The sequence below is a fragment of the Megalobrama amblycephala genome, linkage group LG11 (assembly GCF_018812025.1).
Source record: "Megalobrama amblycephala isolate DHTTF-2021 linkage group LG11, ASM1881202v1, whole genome shotgun sequence".
Taxonomy (NCBI): domain Eukaryota; kingdom Metazoa; phylum Chordata; class Actinopteri; order Cypriniformes; family Xenocyprididae; genus Megalobrama; species Megalobrama amblycephala.
Genome location: NC_063054.1, coordinates 36,045,437 through 36,069,470, shown reverse-complemented (window position 1 = coordinate 36,069,470; position 24,034 = coordinate 36,045,437). Strand labels below are relative to the sequence as shown.

General features: G+C 36.0%; 1 protein-coding gene and 1 long non-coding RNA gene across 3 annotated transcripts in view; one reads left to right on the top strand and one right to left on the bottom strand.

Moving 5' to 3' along the window:
• Nucleotides 1-5,158, bottom strand: part of LOC125278527 — a 111,873-nt gene extending 106,715 nt beyond the window's left edge. For both annotated transcript variants that reach the window (XR_007187163.1, XR_007187164.1), the window contains exon 1: nucleotides 4,831-5,158. This is a non-coding gene — a long non-coding RNA (uncharacterized LOC125278527). The remainder of the gene's footprint in view (nucleotides 1-4,830) is intronic.
• A 17,280-nt stretch (nucleotides 5,159-22,438) lies between these two features.
• Nucleotides 22,439-24,034, top strand: part of LOC125278525 (protein eva-1 homolog A) — a 38,926-nt gene continuing 37,330 nt past the window's right edge. The window contains exon 1 of the mRNA XM_048207772.1: nucleotides 22,439-23,041. The gene's annotated coding sequence lies outside the window, so the exon portion shown is untranslated. The remainder of the gene's footprint in view (nucleotides 23,042-24,034) is intronic.

The window sequence follows — 24,034 nt, the reverse complement described above, 5'->3', positions numbered from 1 at the left end:
TTTTAAGGCCCTACCTCGTGCACAGATGATGTATATTAATATTATTCCTTTCAGTGCACCTAATAAATAGTCTTTTATCAGTTAGTACAGACAGTTTCAAGTAATATTGCAAAAATGTATAAAACAAAAGATCCGCTTTAGCACCTTTAAAGAGCTTTTATGCTAACAAACCTTCAAGATACATTTCAAGATACATTTGGTGAAGAAGCAAAAAGACAACATTCAGTTTTGTTATCTGAAAAATTTATCAAAATTAAGGATTTTTGCTTAAAACAAACAAAAAAAAATATGCCAATGGGGTCAGAAAAACCATCTTGTTTTCCCTTTGAATTAAGTTGATTTTTCTGACCCCACTGACATATTTTTTCTTGTTTTAAGCATAAACACACTTCATTTAGATTTTTTTTTTTTTTCAAAAAACAAGATCAATATCTTGTCATTTTGCTTCTCAGGCAAATGTATCTTGATTTAAGAATGTTTAGATATTTGTACTGGAAAACAAGAAATTTGCAGTGCTCATTTTGTCCACTCAAACAGACGATCACATCATTTCTATTTCAGCCTTTGTTTAAATCAGTTCCTCTAATGTTTGAGTAAACACACCGTGCCTTCGGAAGCGGATGGGAGGGTAAATGGCATCTGGGAAAATAAAATAAATTACGCATGGCCACCATCAGCAGGGACTCACCTTCCTAGAGCCACACAGCGTGAAACTGATTCCTAAAACACTAAAGGCCTGGAAACCCTGTACGCAATGCGAATGTGAAAACCATTTACTATCCACGTCTGATTTATTCAGCATATGTAGCAACCTGATGTATTCCATTTCAACAACATTAATTTATTGCCACCTGCATATGGTAGGCGGTCTCGGGTGGTGTTGACTCACTCCACTGCGTATTGTGCTCTTTGAGATTTTCTCTACTTTAGCGTCCACCCACCATCTGACAGCTCGAATATTCTTTTACGGTACAATGTATCATATGGCAACATACCATTTGATTCACTTTAATACTGTTTAGAATAAAACACAAGATGAATTGCATTGTTATTTCCTGTTTTTATGAATCATACCAGAGAGGGATATTCATGCACTCACAGAAGACACATGCTGAAGTGCCACTGAAATTGCACAACACTCATTTGAACGCCATTCAGCACTTACACAAATTTACAAGTACAAATTAAATATAGTTTCAACTTAAGGGGGTCAGGTTGAGCAACACAGAACACTTAAGGGGCGTAAATAGAATAAATACTGTAAAACATATTCCACAGATAATATCTAGCATTGTTTCACTGAAAAATTAGAAAATATTAATGTTTCCGTATGGCTCTTCTGTACCACATGCAACAGCAATAATGCATTTCCTAATTGCAATTTAATAGAAATGTTCATCAGTTATTGCAATTAATAATATACTGTTTCTATTAATATAACTAATAATTACAGTATGATACACGAATGAGTTCCAACACTGAAAATAATTTGGAGTAGGATTTACTTTTAAACAATTTTCTTTCAGAAATTGCTAGTAAATTTCACAAACAGCAAGTAACACATTGAAATAAGCATGACATATTTGAAGCAGAAAGACTATATAAATAGTACAAACCCGATTCCAAAAAAGTTGGGACACTGTACAAATTGTGAATAAAAACAGAATGCAATGATGTGGAAGTTTCAAATTTCAATATTTTATTCAGAATAACACATAGATGACATATCAAATGTTTAAACTGAGAAAATGTATCATTTTAAGGGAAAAATAAGTTGATTTTAAATTTCATGGCATCAACACATCTCAAAAAAGTTGGGACAAGGCCATGTTTACCACTGTGTGGCATCCCCTCTTCTTTTTATAACAGTCTGCAAACGTCTGGAGACTGAGGAGACAAGTTGCTCAAGTTTAGGAATAGGAATGTTGTCCCATTCTTGTCTAATACAGGCTTCTAGTTGCTCAACTGTCTTAGGTCTTCTATGTCGCATCTTCCTCTTTATGATGCACCAAATGTTTTCTATGGGTGAAAGATCTGGACTGCAGGCTGGCCATTTCAGTACCCGGATCCTTCTTCTACGCAGCCATGATGTTGTAATTGATGCAGTATGTGGTCTGGCATTGTCATGTTGGAAAATGCAAGTTCTTCCCTGAAAAAGACAATGTCTGGATAGGAGCATATGTTGTTCTAGAACTTGGATATACCTTTCAGCATTGATGGTGCCTTTCCAGATGTGTAAGCTGCCCATGCCACACGCACTCATGCAACCCCATACCATCAGAGATGCAGGCTTCTGAACTGAGCGCTGATAACAACTTGGGTTGTCCTTGTCCTCTTTAGTCCGGATGACATGGCGTCCCAGTTTTCCAAAAAGAACTTCAAATTTTGATTCGTCTGACCACAGAACAGTTTTCCACTTTGCCACAGTCCATTTTAAATGAGTCTTGGCCCAGAGAAAACGCCTGTGCTTCTGGATCATGTTTAGATACGGCTTCTTTTTTGACCTATAGAGTTTTACCCGGCAACGGCGAATGGCACGGTGGATTGTGTTCACTAACAATGTTTTCTGGAAGCTTAAGCTCATGTTGTGATTTCCATTACAATAGCATCCCTGTATGTGATGCAGTGCCATCTAAGGGCCCGAAGATCATGGGCATCCAGTATGGTTTTCCGGCCTTGACCCTTACGCACAGAGATTGTTCCAGATTCTCTGAATCTTTGGATGATATTATGCACTGTAGATGATGATAACTTCAAACTCTTTGCAATTTTTCTCTGAAAAACTCCTTTCTGATATTGCTCCACTATTTTTCACCACAGCATTGGGGGAATTGGTGATCCTCTGCCCATCTTGACTTCTGAGAGACACTGCCACTCTGAGAGGCTCTTTTTATACCCAATCAAGTTGCAAATTGGTCCTCCAGCTGTTCCTTATATGTACATTTAACTTTTCCGGCCTCTTATTGCTACCTGTCCCAACTTTTTTGGAATGTGTAGCTCTCATGAAATCCAAAATGAGCCAATATTTGGCATGACATTTCAAAATGTCTCACTTTCAACATTTGTTATGTTATCTATATTCTATTGTGAATAAAATATAAGTTTATGAGATTTGTAAATTATTGCATTCCTTTTTTATTCACAATTTGTGCAGTGTCCCAACTTTTTTGGAATCGGGTTTGTATTTTCTTGTAAAACATACTCCAATAATCTGTTTTATTTACAACTACAAAATTAAATTTTTACAGTGAAGTGTTGCTTATATTATAATTCATGAAATAAGCAGAATTTAAGGAGAAAATGTTTTTCACCAATGTTCAAGTTTCTAAAATGTTAGTTTACCTAAAAATGTAATATTTATTTATTGATTGATTTGTTTGTTATTGGATGACAGAAAATCTGATAGGAAAAAAAAATCCGTGGTTGGAACACAATAAGTGCAATTAACATCTGACAACATGATAAATATGCTGTAGTATGATATTCCAGAAACCTCCTCTGACTCCCAAACATGTAAAAATCCTGTGTCTGTGAAACATGGATGCAGTGCTCACAGCTACATATATTACTGCGCAAAAACATTTTATCTTATTTTCTTTGATAAACATTAAAGATTCAGCCTTAACCTTCAGCCCTGCAGCATTACACTGTGATCTATAATTCAGTAGTGTGGATGTTTGCCAAAATATTTAAACACATATCTGCACATACTGTAAATGCAAAGAGCGATATAGAAATATGTAAATCTGAGTGTGCAAATATTAAGGATCTTCTATTATAAAACATCAAATGAAGTGGCATTGATCTTGTGCACACAATTGTTGTCATTCACATTGCATGAATAGTAAAAAAGATGAAGGAACATCATCTTTCATTCGAAATGCATCAATAAACCAGTTCAGATGTCGGCACCCCCTCAGGCACTCTTAGATTTGCTTTACAACATTAAAGATTCAGCCTCACTCTAAAACCAGTCAAAGGGTCCCAAAGCCTTCAAATGTGTGTTTAGTGCTCGAAAAAAAATGACAAAAAGAGAAAGATGGCAACACTTGACTTGAGGCCTGTATACATAATTCATTATAAAAAAAAGTATTCTTGATGCATCATAAGTACTTTCACATAGGCTATTCAAACTTATGGCCTGCCCTTTTAAAGAGTCTAATAGGTTAAAACACATGTTGTAAGATATTAAATTTTTTAGGAAATTTTTAATAGATTAAACTTTTTTAAAATATGAAAAGATAAGTAGGCCTATTTTATTGATTACCACTGCCAAAGAAAACCTGAATTTAAAATTTGTGATTGCCAGTTAATTAAATCATATGAATATGAAAAATAAAATATTGCCCCCTGTGGGATTAATAAAGTTGTAAACTAACCAAGAAAGAAATTACTAAAAAGGACATTTCTAGAGACAATTTATATTTTCATAAATTTAAAGTTATGATGTATTGCAAAACTACGATTTTAAAGGGGCTATAAGTAAGAATGTTCATGTAGGCCTATTAATCGCTTTTTTATTGCCAATGTGTGAACAGCTTGTAACGAAACTTTAAAAAGATTGTCGATGAGAGCCTAATGTGAAGGACTCTGGACGTTTTCCCCGGGAAAATCAAAAGGATAACGTTACGCGCGCTCCCAGGAGCCTTTTTAAAGTCAGTTACCTAAAAAGGTATGTTTTGTGCATTGAAAGGTTTCCATGGATGTTAAAGTTTCTTCATGGAACCATCGATTCCAATAATCCAATCTATTCTCACACAGCCAGATCAATATAGTCTATACCCTCAGACAGTTATAATCAAACTATCATAACAGTGTAATTTGAATTACCTCATCTGTTGACATGATGCTGGTGAATTGCAGAGCAGGTCCAAACATACCCACATCGCGATCAGACGTTTTCCTAACTACCACTGACATTTTTTGTTGTGTTTATTTACTGAGTGGACAGCGCGCAGCACATAATTTACTTCATCTAACCGTCGTCCTGAACAGCATGGACGGCGTCGAGATGTTCGTTAACAGTAGGATATGTCGCTGTATGTACTTTCAACCTCTTTTTACTTCCAAGCAATGAACAAAGAAGAACTGCGCCGTGAGTATATAGAGGCCTTGGATCACGTTCAGTGTACGTTACGTGTGCAGTAAGATGTGGCTGCAGTTCACTTAACGGCCACAGGTGTCGCTAATAACAAGAGTTTTAACGGTCATCCATATCGTAAATCCTGCAGTTTTCTTTATTTTTCATTTTTTTTTAAATGTATGTACATTTATAATACTATACTTAGTATTACCTTTGCATCAAATTACAAAAAAAAAAAAAACTAGTTAAAGGGTTAGTTCACCCAAAAATTAAAATTCTGTCATTAATTACTCACCCTCATGTCGTTCAACACCCGTAAGACCTTCGTTCATCTTCAGAACACAAGTTAAGATATTTTGCATAAAATCCGATGGCTCAGAGAGCCCTGCATTGACAGCATGATAACTAACACTTTCAATACCCAGAAAGCTATGTATTTAAAACAGTTCATGTGACTAAGGTGGTTCAACCTTAAAGGGTTAGTTCACCCAAAAGTTCTGTCATTTATTACTCACTCGCATGCCGTTTCACACCCATAAGACCTTTGTTAATCTTCAGAACACAAATTTAGATATTTTAGTTGAAATCCGATGGCTCCGTGAGGCCTCTAGGGAGCAATGACAGTTCCTCTCTCAAGATCCATTAATGTACTAAAAACATATTTAAATCAGTTCATGTGAGTACAGTGGTTCAATATTAATATTATAAAGCGACGAGAATATTTTTGGTGCGCCAAAAAAACTAAATAACGACTTATTTAGTGATGGCCGATTTCAAAACACTGCTTCAGGAAGATTCGGAGCATAATGAATCAGCGTGTCGAATCAGCGTGTCAGATCATGATTCGGATCATGTGTCAAACCGCCAAACTGCTGAAATCACGTGACTTTGGCGCTCCGAACCACTGATTCGACACGCTGATTAATTTATGCTCCGAATCTTCCTGAAGCAGTGTTTTGAAATCGGCCATCACTAAATAAGTCGTTATTTAGTTTTTTTGGCGCACCAAAAATATTCTCATTACTTTAGGCCTATAATATTAATATTGAACCACTGTACTCACATGAACTGATTTAAATATGTTTTTAGTACATTAATGGATCTTGAGAGAGGAAATGTCATTGCTGGCTATGCAGGCCTCACGAAGCCATCGGATTTCAACTAAAATATCTTAATTTGTGTTCCAAAGATCAACGAAGGTCTTACAGCTGTGGAACGGCATGAGGGTGAGTAATTAATGACATTATTTTCATTTTTGGGTGAACTAACCCTTTAATGTTATGAAGTGATGAGAATACTTTTTGTTTGCCAAAAATCAAAATAATGACTTTATTCAACAATATCTAGTGATGAGCGATTTCAAAACATTGCTACATGAAGCTTCGAAGCTTAACAAATCATTTGTTTCGAATTAGTGGTTCGGAGCGCGTATCAAACTGCCAAAGTCACGCCCCCCAGTGGTGAACCATTGAAATTTTGAAACGTTTCAAAACACTTTTGATGTATCAAAGCCTTGTTTACTGAAATCACATGACTTTGGCAGTTTGATACGCACTCCGAAACACTGATTAGAAACAAATGATTCGTTAAGCTTCGAAGCTTCATGAAGCAATGTTTTGAAATCGCCCATCACTAGATATTGTTGAATAAAGTCGTTATTTTGTTTTTTTTTGGCACACAAAAAGTATTCTCGTCACTTCATAACATTAAGGTTGAACCACTGTAGTCACATTAACTGATTTAAATACGTCTTTAGTAGCTTTCTGGGCATTGAAAGTGTTAATTATCTTGCTGTTAGTGGAGGCCTCTCTGATTTGTGAAAACTCTGTTGTGGAGTTTTTCTTTTGCTATTTGCGCAAATAGAAACACAAAAAAATATATTTAATTAAGTCTCTCATTCACCGCTTTAAAAGTTTACCCAACTATGATGACTTCCACTTCTGAGAAACCCGGAAATGTGAAAAGGGTCTATCCAGTAATCACGAATGACTGGAAAAGTCACAGAAATTCATTTGTTAAAAGGTGCGGGAACCTTGAGCATTCAGGCTTCCAGGTTACTGGCAATATTTCTCATTTTCCTGTATGTTATGAATTTTAATACAATGAGGCAGCACATTATCAAAAAAGCAATTTGCATTAATAACACCAAGGCAGATTTATAATGTCAGAAAATGAAGGTGCAGCTTGCTGCAATCACACGCTCGCTCGTAAATGTGTGACTTGGGCGTCCTCCAACACTAATGCTCATGAACTCCATCATAGGAAACATCTACAAGCTTCCATTAGAGCACTCAGGAAAGCTCAGAATCTGCCATTATGATTTGTTAACTTCAGCAGTCATAGGTTAAACAATTTTGTGATCATTTTTGAGATGGGGAATTCTGCCATTTTCAGTTTTCAAGGCATCTTATGGAACTAATCCAGAATTGCAAATGGTTCATTTGGGAAGTCTACCATGACAGGTACGTTTAAACTCTAATTGAATTGAGATGCGTCTTGTGTGCTGGCAGGCTTTGTTTGGAATGCAGCTTGCTCTTAGAAGGACAAAGTTTAATTAGATTGTGCTAATGAAGACAAATTGTCTTGCAAACATGCAATACTATTTTGTCATTTTTGTGGAAAATGCTTTGTTTCAATGTTGCATTGCACACTGCACACATCAAGTGGTGACCCAACACAAACATATATATATATGTATATATATATATATATATATATATATATATATACACTGATCAGTCATAACATTATGAGCGCTGACAGGTGAAGTGAATAACACTGATCATCTCTTCATCACAGCACTTGTTAGTGGGTGGGATATATTTGGCAGCAAGTGAACATTTTTTCCTCAAAGTTGATGTTAGAAGCAGGAAAAATGGGCAAGCGTAAGGATTTGAGCGAGTTTGACAAGGGCCAAATTGTGATGGCTAGACGACTGGGTCAGAGCATCTCCAAAACTGCAGCTCTTGTGGGGTGTTCCCGGTCTGCAGTGGTCAGGATCTATCAAAAGTGGTCCAAGGAAGGAACAGCGGTGAACTGGTGACAGGGTCATGGGCGGACAAGACTCAGCGAAGGCTGGCCCGTGTGGTCCGATCCAACAGACAAGCTACTGTAGCTTAAACTGCTCAAGAAGTTAATGCTGGTTCTGATAACACAATATTAGGAAGATGGTCATAATGTTATGCCTGATCGGTGTATGTATATATATGTGTGTGTGTGTGTGTGTAAGCCTTGACTAACGAATGGAAATCTAATTGAGAAATATGGTTTGGTGACTTGATAACCACAAACAAACATGAAAGGCACATTCACTGTCCTGCTCATTAGATGGTCTGTACAAAGGCTCATTAGGGAGAAAGAGACCAAGAGATCCTCTTATCAGCACCAAACCCCTAGTGTGAGTCTCATTACCCTGAATCAAGTGGAAGAGTTTGTCTTGAGCTCAGATGGGTGAAGATATCTGACTGATCACTATTATATTTAAACTCTCATTACGCTGTCAAAGTATTTTCTATGGTTGTTGATTGGATGCACGGTCCACTCTGAAACACCTCTCGTTTGTACTTCTGCATATGAATGAATGAAAACAAGTCTGTTTGAATGTGATCTTTATGTCTGTAAATAAATAAATAAAATAAAATACCCGTCGGTTAAAAAATGCAGTGTATATGCAGTTATGAAAATTACAGTCATTTAGCTAAAGGCAGGTCAATGCTGAAAAAGCCCTGACAGAGTTAACCTAGCAGGCTGTTATATCCGCTTGACTGGTAGAGCAGAATCGCAGCTTTACCAGTCAAACTGGTGTAATTACGGAGCAAATGCTCCAACACTGACAGGTGGTGAATTGCCCCCTTAATAAGAGGTTTTACCTGAAATATGAGGGAGTTTAACTGTTGCAGATGGTTTATATCGCTCACACACAAACACTCATTTGGTTTTAAAGCTCAGATGATGATCTGGTGGCTCACAAGAGATTTTAAAGGTTTATAGCCAAAGGCTTTTACAAGAACAAACAGATTGATTAATAAACTTAGATTTGATCCCATTGTATTCATTCTTTGTCACACATGTAATGTGACCCCAAAAGCACAGTTACAATGTCTGAATGTTGTTGAATATTAGATAATACATCATCAAACCAAGTCTGAACAGTGCTAAAATGCTGCAGGAGGTTTTCTCTGTTTCCGTTATTTAAAACAAATGTCAAACGTAGAAACACTGAGACATTAAAGTACAAATGTCTTCTGTGGCTACTGAATATCCAATGATTTGTTACTGCGAAATCTCTGCAAATCAAACAGTGGTGTTAGTCTGCCACCTGCTGGTCATCAAATACAATCATTTAAGAAGTTATGAGGGGGGGAAATGTATTTGTTCTCTTTTATTTCACATCTTTTTTGGGAGTTTCCATGTCCTAATATTAAATTCGGTATGCCTACTTAATTTCAATGCATTAACATAAAGATAAACACAAAGAACTAGGTGATGAATGCATGTGAAGAGAGAATATATCTTTGCTTATTTCTTTGTGCTGATGCTTTGCACTGCATGTAATGATGGAATGAAATTGAACTTGTCGTTCAAGTGAAGTATGCCTGACTGAAGGACTCCTGAAGGGCCACTGCCCTGCAAAGTTTAGCTCCATCCTCAATTAATCATACTAGAAACTTCCAGGCAGGTGTGTTGAGGAGAGTTGAAGCTAAACTCTGCAGGACAGTGGCCCTCCTAGACCAAGTTTAGACAGCCCTGATCTACCATATACTGAACTTTGTTATTCTTCTAGTTATGCATCTTTAACTCTGTCACTTGCAGTCCACTTTCCTGCAGAGTTTTGCACCATCCCTAAGCAAACACACCTGGCCAAGCTAATCAAAGTCTTCAGGATTACTAGCATTAAAACTGGGAGCCCCTCTGTTTAATCCCTGCAGCCTAACGGTTAGAGAGTTGGACTTGTAACCTGAAGGTTGCAGGTTTGAGTCTCAGTACCAGCAGGAAATGTTGGTGGGGGGAGTAAATGAACAGCGCTCTCTTCTACTCTTATTACCCACAACTGAGGTGCCCTTAAGCAAGAAACCAAACCCCCAATCGCAGCAAAAACGGCTGCCCACAGCTCTGGATATGTGTGTGTGTGTGTGTGTGTGTGTGTGTGTGTGTGTGTGTGTGTGTGTGTGTGTGTGTGTGTGTTCAATACTCAGTGCTATGATGTGTGTGCACTTGGATGGGTGAAATGCAGAGCACAAATTCTGAGTATGGGACACTGTGTCACTTCACTTCCATGTTGTTTATGCCAAATTCTGACCCTTCCATCTGAATGTCTAGCAGAAATCAAGACTCATCAGACCAGGAAACATTTTTCCAATCTTCTATTGTCCAGTTTTGCTGAGTCAGAGTGAATTGTAGCCTCAGTTTGCGGTTCTCAGCTGACAGGAGTGTCACCGGTGTGTCTTCTGCTGCTGTAGCTCACCTGCTTCAAGGTGTGTTCAGAGATGCTCTTCACCTCGTTTGTAACGAGTGCTCATTTGAGTTACTATTGTCTTTCTATCAGCTGAACCAGTCTGATCATTCTCCTCTGATATCAACAAAGCATTTTCACCCACAGAACTGACACTCACTGGATATTTTCTCTTTTTTGGGCCACTCTCTGTAAACCCTAGAGATGGTTGTGTGTGAAAATCCCAGTAGATCAGCAGTTTCTGAAATACTCAGACCGACACCAACAACCATGACATGTTCAAAATCATTTAAATCACCTTTCTTCCTCATTCTGATGCTCTGTTTGAACTTCAGCAGATTGTCTTGAACATGTCTACATGCCTAAATGCATTGAGTTGCTGCCGTCTGATTGGCCGATTAGATATTTGTGTAAATGAGCAGTTGATCAGGTGTACCTAATAAAGTCGTCCTTCTAATCACACAATCTGAGTGTTTTTAAAGTCTCTTAGGCTGTGTTCCATTCCACTTTTAGACAAGCACTCGCAAACTTCCCTAAGCACTTCCCCTCGAGGGAATCCCTGCCGCCATTTTGAAGTGCGTTCCACTTTGTGAAGTCGATGAGGGAAGTTTATATGGACAGACCCTCGCTCCTTTGATTTTGACCGAGGGAGCGAATCTACCCTGCGTTCCATTCGGAAGGGCTCATCCCTATGCCCTAATCCCTTCAAAGGGTTCACCCTCCGGAGTGAGAGCTTCGAAGGGAGGAAGGGTGTAGGGGTCAAAAAAACTCTTTTTTTTGGAATGCATTTTTGTGTCATGTTAACAAGACAATCAAGGAGGCGCCGCCTTCTCCCCCCCGATTTGTAAAATGCGCATTCATTTACTGTAATAACATTATATACTGCCAGTCTTTTATGTTAAATATAATGTATATTGTGTCTATGTATTTGAAACATTTAAATGGACTGATAAAGGGAGCTGTAAAGATTTTTAAGTACAATGTCATTTTGTCCATAATAATGTACCAAATCTAACTCGTATAAATATTACAGTAGTATAGAAAAATACTATACATTTATAGGTAAAATCGAACTCCGAGCCTCCTGCACCCATTCTGTGACGTCAAACAACTTCCCTGTGCAAAGGATCATGGGGGCCCATCAGTTGTACCCTTCAAAATCCTTCATTCCGAAGCACTTCGGTTTGGAACGACCCTTCAATATGGTGACGAAGATTGTTTTCACTCCGAAGTGCCCTTCGGAGGGCAATATATCCCGTTTGGAACGCACCGAGACTCTGATGTACACTTCATATCCCACAATGCAACATGATTGTGACGTCACCACATATTGCATTTAATTAAAAAATTTTTTTTTTTTTAAATATCTAAAACAACCCAAACACACCTAGACATAGGGTGAATTCAGTGTGATTGGGACACTTTTTTGCCATTGAGACGACTTGTCCCAATCAACCTGAATTCACTGTAGCAAATTAGCTCAAAATAAATATGAATAATTAATCATAACTAGTTATAATTAATTATTAATATTTTAATCAGTTAATAAAATTAACTTAATGTAATAAAATTAATATTATTAAAATTGGATACATGTTTATACATTTCCCAAGTGGTTATATAGAGAATACATAGGATTAAGAGAGTTTATTCGTCCTTCTCAGGAAGAATGAGTCACTAGTCTCTCCAGAATTCTTCTGGATCATAAAAGTACCATATAACTGTAACAGGACACCTAGGTTGGCCTGTGTGCTAGCAACATTGGGATGCTGGTTACAGTTTTAGGGGGATGAGTTCAGAGAACTTTGATAGTGAGAGTGAGTTTATGGGTAATTCATTAAATACAATGAATAATTGTGTGGCTGATTGGTCCAGACGTTACATCACCCTATAGATTGCTGCACTAAACAGTTTTGTAAGGGAAAAAATTTAAATAATAAATTAACTCAGATTCTAAGTGACGTTCCAATTCAGCCCATCGCAAGGGTTCCACCAGCAGTGGGCACTCGTGCAACTTAAGCAATGACATACATCCGAGTCAACGAGACTGAGGGAAATTAGTGAGGGAAGGGCATAAAAAAATGAACTGGAACACAGCCCTAGTGACCTGAAACATCTGACTCCACTAACTAACCCATCAGTGTATGCACCCTGAACCATCACTCCATTTGACTCCTGTTGCTTCTTAATTGTTCACATTGCATTGCATTTAAAACAGCACAGGCCACAAACACTATGAAACAGGTATAAATGGCATCATTTAATTTGTGACATATTTTAAACATTCCTTTCTCAAAGATATGACAAATGTACAGGAATAATTATTTTCACACACACACACATATATATATATATATATATATATATATATATATATATATATATATATATATATATATATATATATTTATTTATTTATTTATATATATATATTTTTTTTTCATGTTATTGCTTTACAGTAAAATGCATTGTTTGGATACTGTATGTCCATTAAAGCATGACAATACATTCATATACGTTTTACAGATGTATTCAGTTATGGTTCATAGTAACTAACTTGACATGAAATAGATATATATTTATATTTTGATCATCATACATTTATTATTATTATTATTATTATTATTATTGGCATGAATCCCACATCACGTTGAGTTCACAGTGCATGGGGTCGCAGTTCATACACATATTGAATGAGTGTGCACTTATTTTGTAAGTTCCCATACAATCAACAATATGTAGAGGTACAACAATTATGCCATCTGAATTCTACTTGTTAAAAAATTGACTTCATAAACATAAACATTTCATACATAATTAATTGTGTTGGTTGACAGAGAGAGCGAGATTGTGTGTGTGTGTATATATACAACAAAAACCCAAAGTTTCAAATGAAGACCCCACCAGTTCAACTGATGGTAAATCAGTCATTGGTCAAACATATGTACAAATAATCTTTATCTAAAGAACAAATTAGTTGCAACAGCTGTAAAATTCTGCATTATCAATATGTGCGTTTTCAGGGTAAATCCAGAAAATGTCCAGGTCAAAATTCACCCCAAAATGACAGAAATAAAGATATTATATTTTGCATAAATAAAACAAAGTCTATATTTAGGACCAAGAATTGTTTTGTTTTTTTCACTGAAACATTATTTTCATGACAATTACAAACACATTTCCCACAAATTATCATTATGTAATGCAACCAACTAGTAAACAAATAAATAATGATAAATAAATAAATAAATAAATGATATTTTTCTGATAATTGCAATGCAACAAAATAAAAATATATTTTTTACATAAATTCTGACATATTATGTAGATTGTGTACATCATGGTATTGTCATACTGCCTTAAATGAGAATAAAATATTGTATTACAGCATTTATTTAATGTATTTTTTAAAAGAAAATTCTAAAAACGTAAAAAAACATCCAAGCTTTGAGAGTTTGAGAGGAAAATGTGCTTAATTTTCATGAAATCAGTGTCACAATGAAGAAAAAAAAAAAACAATGGTACAAAAACAGAATTCATGTGCAAAACATAACGTTGTCCTGGGGTGAAATATGGACGTTTTTGTTAGATTTAACCCCTTTTATTACAAAATGGCACTAGAGAATATTCATCTATGCTCAGTTTTGTTCTTTATATGTTCCTTTGTCAGACAGAAATGCATATACATGTAGGAAAAGTCAAGAGGAACTAATTGTCTCTGGGTGAAATTTGCGAGGGAAGTGAGTTTGGAGGATGTGCAAGACATCAAAATCATCTCAAAAACACCTTCATGGTCCACATCCTTTCTCATTCAAAGTCACCTTCCACTCAGAAGTCCAAAGTGGCTCATGAGTCCTGAACTGCCCTGTGAGGAGGAAGTTAAAGCCACATCCTCCCTGCATAGTGTCCATAACAAATGCAAATCCTATTGCTCTTTCACTCCCAACATTCATAAAATAAACGCTTATTGTTCCCCTCTGACATCCGGAATGATCCGCAAAGAAACAGCAGTGCTCATATTGCATAACCCCACAAAAGCAGCTGTGCCACGTTTCGGCCCACGTGACGGGAAAACGTCTCCACGGAGGTTTGGTTCTGTAGCTGCCAGGTCGGAACTGGGCAAGGGCCGTGGTTGCCATGGAGACGACTGTCCGGAGATCACCTCGGTGGAACATCCCACAATGTATTGCAGACGCAGGCGTGTGCTGTTGGTGGCTGTGCTCATGCTGCAAAAAATGATGTTCTTCCTCAGTCGTTTTGTCTTGTTTTCTAGTACACTTCTTAAATTGAGATACACTCACTTGAGAAGCAAAATGACTTCAGATATTAAGTCTTCTGTTCTGAAAAATGTGTCAAAATGAAGTCGGTTTATGTAGGAAAATACTTAAATCAAGTACATAAATCACTGGCAAATTGTTTTAAGCATAAACCTGACTAAATTTAGTTCAATTTACACTTTAGAAAGAAGAAAAATATTTAGAAATGCAAGAGAAACTGAGAAGTATTGCACATCATCATCATCAAAATATAAAACATTTTTTTCTTCTTTTACGCAAAACACTTCATTTTGACACATTTACAGAAAACAAGACTATATATATATAAATGAAGTCAGTTTTTGCTTAAAACAATATTACAATAAAATGGAGAATACTTTAATTTCTCTTGCATTTTCATTTCATTTCAGTCTTTTTGCTTCTCAAGTAAATGTATCTTGATTTAAGAATTTTTCTACATCACTGGCAAATTTAATCATCCTGAGTAAATTTAGTTTGATTTATGCTTAAAAAAGAAGAAACATATTTAGAAATGAAGTGAGTTTTTGCTTAAAACTAGAAAAATTATGGGAGCTGATGATCAAGTCAGGTCACCCCGAGGTTAATGACAGTGTTTAGAATAAATCATCTACTTATTATGAGCTTTGATGTGACCACTGTCCATTTATTTAACCAGTATTTTGCCCTTGAGCGTTCAGCGTGTGGTTTAGGGTGTGTGTGTGGTTCCTGTTGGCTGGAGATGTTCTCCTAACAGCTGCGTTCCGGTTTTGAGGGAATTCCTCCTCAATATCTGCTCTCTCATGTTAAACTCCGCTCTATAATTTTCCAAAAATATCCCCCGCAGCCGTAGAGCCGCTTTAGTGCCGCTCCAGTGAGTCACGCTAAAGTCTTTCTGAGGACTAAAGGCGATTAGTTGCACCAGTTCGGCTCTTGTCACATTACTGTATATGCATGTGTTAATTCAACCACCTCTTTCTTCACTCATTATTTGATTAAATGACATTAAAAGACATTTTTACTTACAACTGAATTAAAAATGGAAAAAGATGATGGACAGCACTCGCTGAATTAAACATGCAGCGCAGAAAAGGTCACAATAGTACTAGTATTGTTTGAAACATTCATTACAAACTGCATAGTGTTTTGCATACTCATTTAAAAATAAATAAATAAATGCATACTGTTTTTTATATATACACTACTGTTAAAGATTTTTTTTTAAAGAAATTAATACTTTTATTTAGTATGGAGGCATTAAAGTGGTCAAAAATGACAGTAAAGACATAATGTTACAAAATACATCTGTTCCAAATAAATGCTGTTCTTTTGAACATTCTATTCATCAAACAATCCTAAATTTTTTTTTTAAATTGATTTATTTTAAAGCATTGTTGAGTCAATTAAACATGATCAGAATTTTAAGGCTTATGTTTTATGTTTAGATGTATATTCACAAAAAAATGATACAACTATTTTATTTTTTTATATTTGTGTATTTTTAAGGCTTTTTAAAGGTGCTTTAGAACTTCTTTTTAAAAGATGCAATATAAGTCTAAGGTGTCCACTGAATGTGTCTGTAAAGTTTCAGCTCAAAATACCCCATAGATTTTTTTTTTTATTCATTTTTTTTAACTGCCTATTTTGGGGCATCATTAACTATGCACCGATATATAGGTTGCGGCCCCTTTAATTCTCGTGCCCCCCCCCAGTGACGGCTCTTGTCTCCGTGAATACGGTAATAAACGATGGTAACTTTAACCACATTTAACAGTACATTAGCAACATGCTAACGAAACATTTAGAAAGACAATTTACAAATATCACTAAAAATATCATGATATCATGGATCATGTCAGTTATTATTGCTCCATCTGCCATTTTTCACTGTTGTTCTTGCTTGCTTACCTAGTCTGATGATTCAGCTGTGCACAGATCCAGATGTTAATACTGGCTGCCCTTGTCTAATGCCTTGAACATGAGCTGGCATATGCAAATATTGGGGGCGTACATATTAATGATCCCGACTTTTACGTAACAGTCGGTGTTATGTTGAGATTCGCCTGTTCTTCGGAGGTCTTTTAAACAAATGAGATTTATATAAGAAGGAGGAAACAATGGAGTTTGAGACTCACTGTATGTCATTTCCATGTACTGAACTCTTGTTATTCAACTATGCCAATATAAATTCAATATTTAATTCTAGGGCACCTTTAATGCCATTTTAATCAAAATTTGTCATATATACAATAAATATAATCATATCCTGCTCATCCCACCCTGTTATGCCGCATTCGATCATCATTCATTTATTATCTGCTTAAAGGATTAGTTCACTTTCAAATGAAAATTACCCGAAGCTTTACTCACCTTCAAGCTATCCTAGGTGTAGGTGTACCCTGATGCTCCAAAGCTTTATAATGGCAGTAAATGGAAAGAATCCATCCATCATAAACAAACTCCACACGGCTCCGGGGGGTTAATAAAGGCCTTCTGAAGTGAAGCGATGTGTTTGTGTAAGGAAAATATTCACATTTAACAAGTTATAAAGTCAATTATCAAGCTTCCGTCAGACCGCCTTCCATATTCAACTTACGAAGAGCATGTAACGCCTCTTGCTGTTCAAAACGCTTACACTACGTCCTACACCTTCCGGATTCTACTTACGACTTTTCCGTAAGTTGAATATGGAAGGCGGTCTGGCGGAAGCTAGTTATTTTACTTTATAACGTGATAAATGTAAATATTTTTCTTACACATACGCATCGCTTCGCTTCAGAAGGCCTTTATTAACCCCCCCGGAGCCGTGTGGAGTACGTTTATGATGGATGGAGGCACTTTCTTCAGCTTCATACTCGTTGGTCCCGTTCACTGCCATTATAAAGCTTAGGAGCATCAAGGTGATTATTAATAAATCACTGATTGTGTTCGTCTGAAAGAAGAAAATCATATACACCTGGGATGGCTTGAGAGTAAATCATAAGGTAATTTTCATTTTAAAGTGAACTAATCCTTTAAGATCAATAAATTCTTCTCTTAAAAGAAAACAGATCAACTTTTTGCTCAAGGTGTCACTACATTTGAAGACTGACCCTGTTGCATTGTTCTTGCTCTTTGTGAAGTGTCTGTTTGTGTGGATGGGGATGAAGGTTTTCAGATTGTAGCTTCCACTCCTGGTGAATGTCAAATGTTCAGAGAGCTATGCAAGACACACACACACACACACACACACACACACACACACACACACACACACACACACACACACACACACACACACACACACACACACACACACACACACATACAGACAGTTCACCTTTCACAAAATAACATTGAAATCCCAAACAGGCTGACTGCTGGATTGTGTGTGAGTGTGTGTGTGTGTGTGTGTGTGTGTGTGTGTGTGTGTGTGTGTGTGTGTGTGTGTGTGTGTGTGTCAGTATGTTTATTGTGTTTTGCTTCAGGTTACTCTGCAGACATGTGGAATTCACCCGTCATCACTCTCCACCAATCACAGCACAGCATCATTTAAACTGAAGGAAACTCCAGCACTACTACACACACACACACACACACACACACACACACACACACACACACACACACACACAGACTGTTTTCTCTCTCTGTGTCTAATTGACCATCTCTCATCCAGTGTCTGTGTTTTAGGGCACTGGGAGGGCAGTAAATTACCCCCTTTTGCCCTCTCACATCACATGACTGAGCACATGACATGTCACTTCCACTTTTTCCACTTTTTCCACTTCGTCCTCTTTGGTCTGTGTTCGTCCCTAGCCGTCCCTAGTACTAATATACATTTTATATTATGTTTGTGGTATTTCATATGTATACACAATTTCAGTGTAAAACATTATAATCCACAATGCAGTGCACTCAACTTGACCTACATCTATTTCCACTGTGATTTATAACATACTTCATGGATTTAGTGAGGAAAAGAACTACAATCCCATGAAGCATTGCAAACTGCATAATTGAATTAAAAATGATGAAGCATAGAGGTACTCATTTATAAATGCTGATTTTATATATATATATATATATATATATATATATATATATATATATATATATATATATATACACTACCGTTTAAAAGTTTGGGATCGGTAAGATTTTTAATGTCTTTAAAAGGAGTTTCGTCTGCTCACCAATGCTGCATTTATTTAATTAAAAATACAGTAAAAACAGTAATATTGTGAAATTTTATTTCAATTTAAAATAACTGTTTTCTATTTGAAAATATTTGAAAATATAATTTATTCCTGTGATCAAAGCTGAATTTTCAGCATCATTACTCCAGTCTTCAGTGTCACATGATCCTCCAGAAATCATTCTAATATGCTGATCTGCTGCTCAAGAAACATTTATTGTGTACAGATGTAGAAAATGTTTGTGTACAATATTTTTTTTCAGGATTCTTTGATGAATAGAAAGTTCAAAAGAACAGCATTTATTTGAAATATAATCTTTTGTTAAATTTTAAATGTCTTTACTGTCACTTTTGATTGATTTAATGCATCCTTGCTGAATAAAAGTATTCATTTCTTTTTTTCAAAAAAATAAAAATAAAAATTCTTACTGACCCCAAACTTTTGAACGGTAGTGTACAAAAGCTTTGTATTTTAGATAAATGCTGTTCTTTTGAACTTTCTATTCATCAAGGAATCCTGAAAAAAAAGTATACAACTGTTTTTAACATTGATAATAATAATAAATGTTTCTTGAGCAGCAAATCATCATATTAAAATTATTTCTGAAGGATCATGTGACACTGAAGACTGGAGTAACGATGCTGAAAATTCAGCTTTTCCAACACAGAAATAAATTACATTTTATATTATATTCCAATAGAAAACAGTTATTTTAAATTGTAATAATATTTCACAATATTACTGTTTTTACTGTATTTTTAATTAAATAAATGCAATCTTGGTGAGCAGACAAAACTTATTTTAAAAATATGAAAAATTTTACCGATCCCAAACTTTTGAACAGTAGTGTATATACAAACAATATATTTAAAGTTTATTGCAAAATATGCATATATATTTACAAACATTTAAGCCATTTATGTTTGCCGTCGAGGCTGAGAGGATGCTAACATTAGTAGTACCTCAAGCGGTTAAAACAATGTGACAAAAACACCAACTGTTTAATGTCACGATTGTTACCATTCATTTGCATTAGTTATATCCATTTATTCACTGTTATGCATTCATTATCCAGCAGAGTTGCATATTTAAACTGTCATCATGCAGCAACAGAAACATAAATCAGAAATGTATTTGATTTCAGTTCTTTTTTTTTTGCACTGTAACACATATTTTGATTAGATAATCATCAAGTTTTCTAAAATAGAGCCAAATAGTTTGTGAAAATTTAAATGAAATGGTAACACTTTACAATAAGAGTCCATTTGTAACATTAAATAAGGTTAATAAAACATATTGTTCATTGCTAATTTACATTTTAACATTTTAAAGTTCTCTTACATTAGTTATAATGCACTATAATGAATTAACATGAATGATCAATGTATAATTAATATATTACTTTTTTTATTTAAAACTTACAATAAATATTTAGCCATTTTTTTTAATTCAAATGTAAGAGAATACAATTTTGCTGCTCAAACTGTGTATAGAACAATTTTTTATAATATTTTTTGCTCCTTATATTTTATAGATTTACTTGTACTTTTAATTTCAATACTTAAGTATGTTTAATATCAAAACAATACTTTTCATACTTGAGTACAAAAAATATCACATACTTTAAACTTTTACTCAAGTAACATTCTAAACAGTGACTTTAATTTTTAAGTCATTTTCTGTTTAGATATCTATACTTTTCCTCAAGCATGGCTTTTGAGTACTTTATGTTTGAGAGAGTGTAGAGATTGACTCGATTACGCCATTCGCAGTGCTTCATGTGAGTGGGCGGAGCTAACAAGATATTTTCTTATGTGTTGCTTGTTTCGACTCTCTCATTGGTGGAATTTTCTGTATGGCATCATGGGTAATGTAGTTTTTCACCACGAATTCCATTGTTAAACACAATTATTTGAAAACTAAGCTGAAATAACGTGGACTGATGGCTTCAACAGAAGCAAATACTATCAATTAACAACCTCGCAGATCACAGTAGGTCTGTCTTTAAAGGTTTATAAGTTACCATTCAAAATCAATCTCCCTATGAAAAAAATGAATGGAGTTTTTCCTTCCTGAACCTGACTGTTGCACTCTATTGTAAAGTGCTCTCTTCCCTGCAGCATTGGCTCTTTCTGTCTGTTTTGACCTGGTTTTATTCTTGTCTTGTGTTTATTGTATGTTGTGTTCGGGTAAACCTCCACCTGAGCTGCTTTAAAGCGCTTCATATTTGTGTGATCGGTGGCCTAGAGGCCGTTCTCTGATTGGAGATCCCACGCAGGTGTTGTCTGTCATTTGAGCCGTGATTGGTGAGAGGAGCTGTCAGTCAGCGGCTGGAATGTTGGCTTCTTTCCGAGAACAATAGCAGGAGGGATTGTGTTCGGAAAGCCTAAAGCACTCCAAGGAATCCCGAGTGGATTGTACAGCATTCCTTTCATGAGCGGGAGAACAGGCCTTCTGTATTACATTATTATTTCATTATTCTTTCATCTAGAGCACATCATTATGAATGCATTTGAGTATCTTTGTTATTTATCTGAGGCCGATTACAGCACGTTAAATCATGGTGACCATGATTCTGTTTTGCATTTCTTTTACATGTATAATTGATTGCTATTAGTTTATTATAAATTATAATAAAAAGGTGTGCAGTAACCAGGAAACTCCCATCCTAATGAAAAGCTCTCTCCATGTATTATAAATAGTATATTATTATTTGATGTGAATGTTGTCATTAACGTACATCCTATAACCGTACACCTTTTAAAACACTTTTTCCTCTTAAAGTCGGCATGAAACGGAAGTTGCAAGCCTTTTCTTACCTATTGTGACATATATCCGAGTGAAACAGCTTCTCAAACAAGAACAAATGTTGGGCGGGACTTGATTTTGTCCATCAGAAACTGATTGAATTATTGGATTGCTATTGGTCCATCTCATGTGATTGACAGGTGGCTCCGCCCTCGTGCCAGTAAACACAACGTCAAAGAAGAGAAGAGATGCTGCGAGAGGGAGGAAAATAGAGCACTGCAAAATAAATCATCTTTATTTTGATTAAACATCATGAGGGATTGTTTACTCGTGTCATAAGCCCCGCCCCCTGAGCTCTGTGGTCTTATTACTGTAACTGTGTTTAACTGCGGTGACCGTGAAGAAAAATAGAGCAGTTTTCTTTGCTCTCATAGAGGATGAAGGAGGATGTGTGTGGTCCTGGCAAACCCTACGTTATTGGGACAAAATGTCCCCACAAAGATTGGCAATATCTGAAATCCTTGCCCTTGTGGGGAGATTTTTTTTATTTAAAAATGCAGAAAGTTTTCTGTGAGTACGTTTATGGTTAGGGCATAGAATATACAGTTTGTGCAGTATAAAAATCATTATGTCTATGGAAAGTCCCCATAAAACATGAAAACCCAACATGTGTGAGCGAGTGTACTGAGCCTTTGGTGGTCTGATCCCTACAGGTCTGGGCTGGTTGTGTATATTGAGGTAATGTTTAGTGCTTTGTGTGTCCGTGTCTCCATTATTCCTTTGATGAACAGAGCTGACATCACTCACTCAGCACGGAAGCGTTTGTGTAAATCGCTTCTTTCCGTTGTGAAGGTGGACTGTTAGGATAAAACACTTTCTTTGTTGAACCTACTTAAACAGAAAGTAAAGCACTTATTTAATAGTACTGATGTGGTTCATTTATAATTTATTGAGTGAGTCAGGAACACCTCAGCAACACTCTCATGTTTGACCATGTTTATTTTTTTCAGAATTTGAAAATGAGATATGTGAGAAGATGATAGTTTACAGTGAACGATAATAACAGCTGTGTTGTCTTTCTGTGGAAGGTTATCTGTCCCGTGTGCTGAGGAATTACACCGAACAGGCGTGTGACGGAGAATTCCTGACTGTCCGCTGCCCGCCCAGAACCTCCATCACCGTCCAATCGGCTTTCTACGGCGGACGAGACCCCACCCACTCACTTCAGTGCCCATCCACTTATAGCAGTGCTGGAGCACACTCAGTGAATGACATCACTTCCTGTCATGTGTCAACATCTTTGCAGGTAATACACGATGAAATAAGAGTGATTAAATAAAACGATCTATTCAATTCCAGACAGTGCTATATTAGTATTATTTATATACTATTATAGTATTAATTCATATTTATTTTTATAATATTTTATAATATTATTATTAGCTTTAATTTTTTATTTTTTTTTGGTAATATTAGTACGATAACTTTTCTAAGTTTTTTTAAGTTTATCATGTAATAATTTTATTTTATTTTATTATGTTTTTTTGTTTTTTTGATGAACCAACGAACATAAGACTCTCCATAGATTCTGGACTGCTTCACAAACGAGGGTCAATTCAACGCTGGATTTGCACAAAAGATTAACATGACGGCACATGCTAGTGGATGAGTTGAATCAACTCCACAGCAACTACATAAATTTATCCACTAACCATTCAGAAACGTCCAGTTTCATTCTAAAAGTAATTTCTTCCTGAGTCTGTCCATCAGTGTCGACTCCGGTTTGAACAATGTAAGGCTAAACATCTTTGTCATTTTGGCTGCGTGAGATTCTCCAGCTTTGTTGTTGTTGAGCAACCGAAGCGCGAGCTGTTAAAGCTCCGCCCTCTTCTGGAAAGTGGACCGAGAGCAGCAGCTCATTTGCATTTAAAGGGACACACACAAAAACAGCGTGTTTTTACTCACACCCAAATAGGGGCAAATTTGACAAGCTATAATAAATGATATGTGGGGTATTTTGAGCGGAAACTTCACAGACACATTTTGGGGACACCAGAGACTTATATTACATCTTGTAAAAAGTGGCCCTTTAAAAAAAATTTCAGAAAAAACTTTCCATGAATGATGCATCTGTTTGTGCAAACATTATTAAAGACCATAACTTTTTTTAATAACTTTGAGAGAACCTTGCCAAACACTGTTTCATTTTGACTTTAATAGATGGAAAGTTCTTCATATCTTATTTGTGAATGTGAATTCACTCTATGTGTGTGGTCCAAGTGTTACATCATAATGAGGC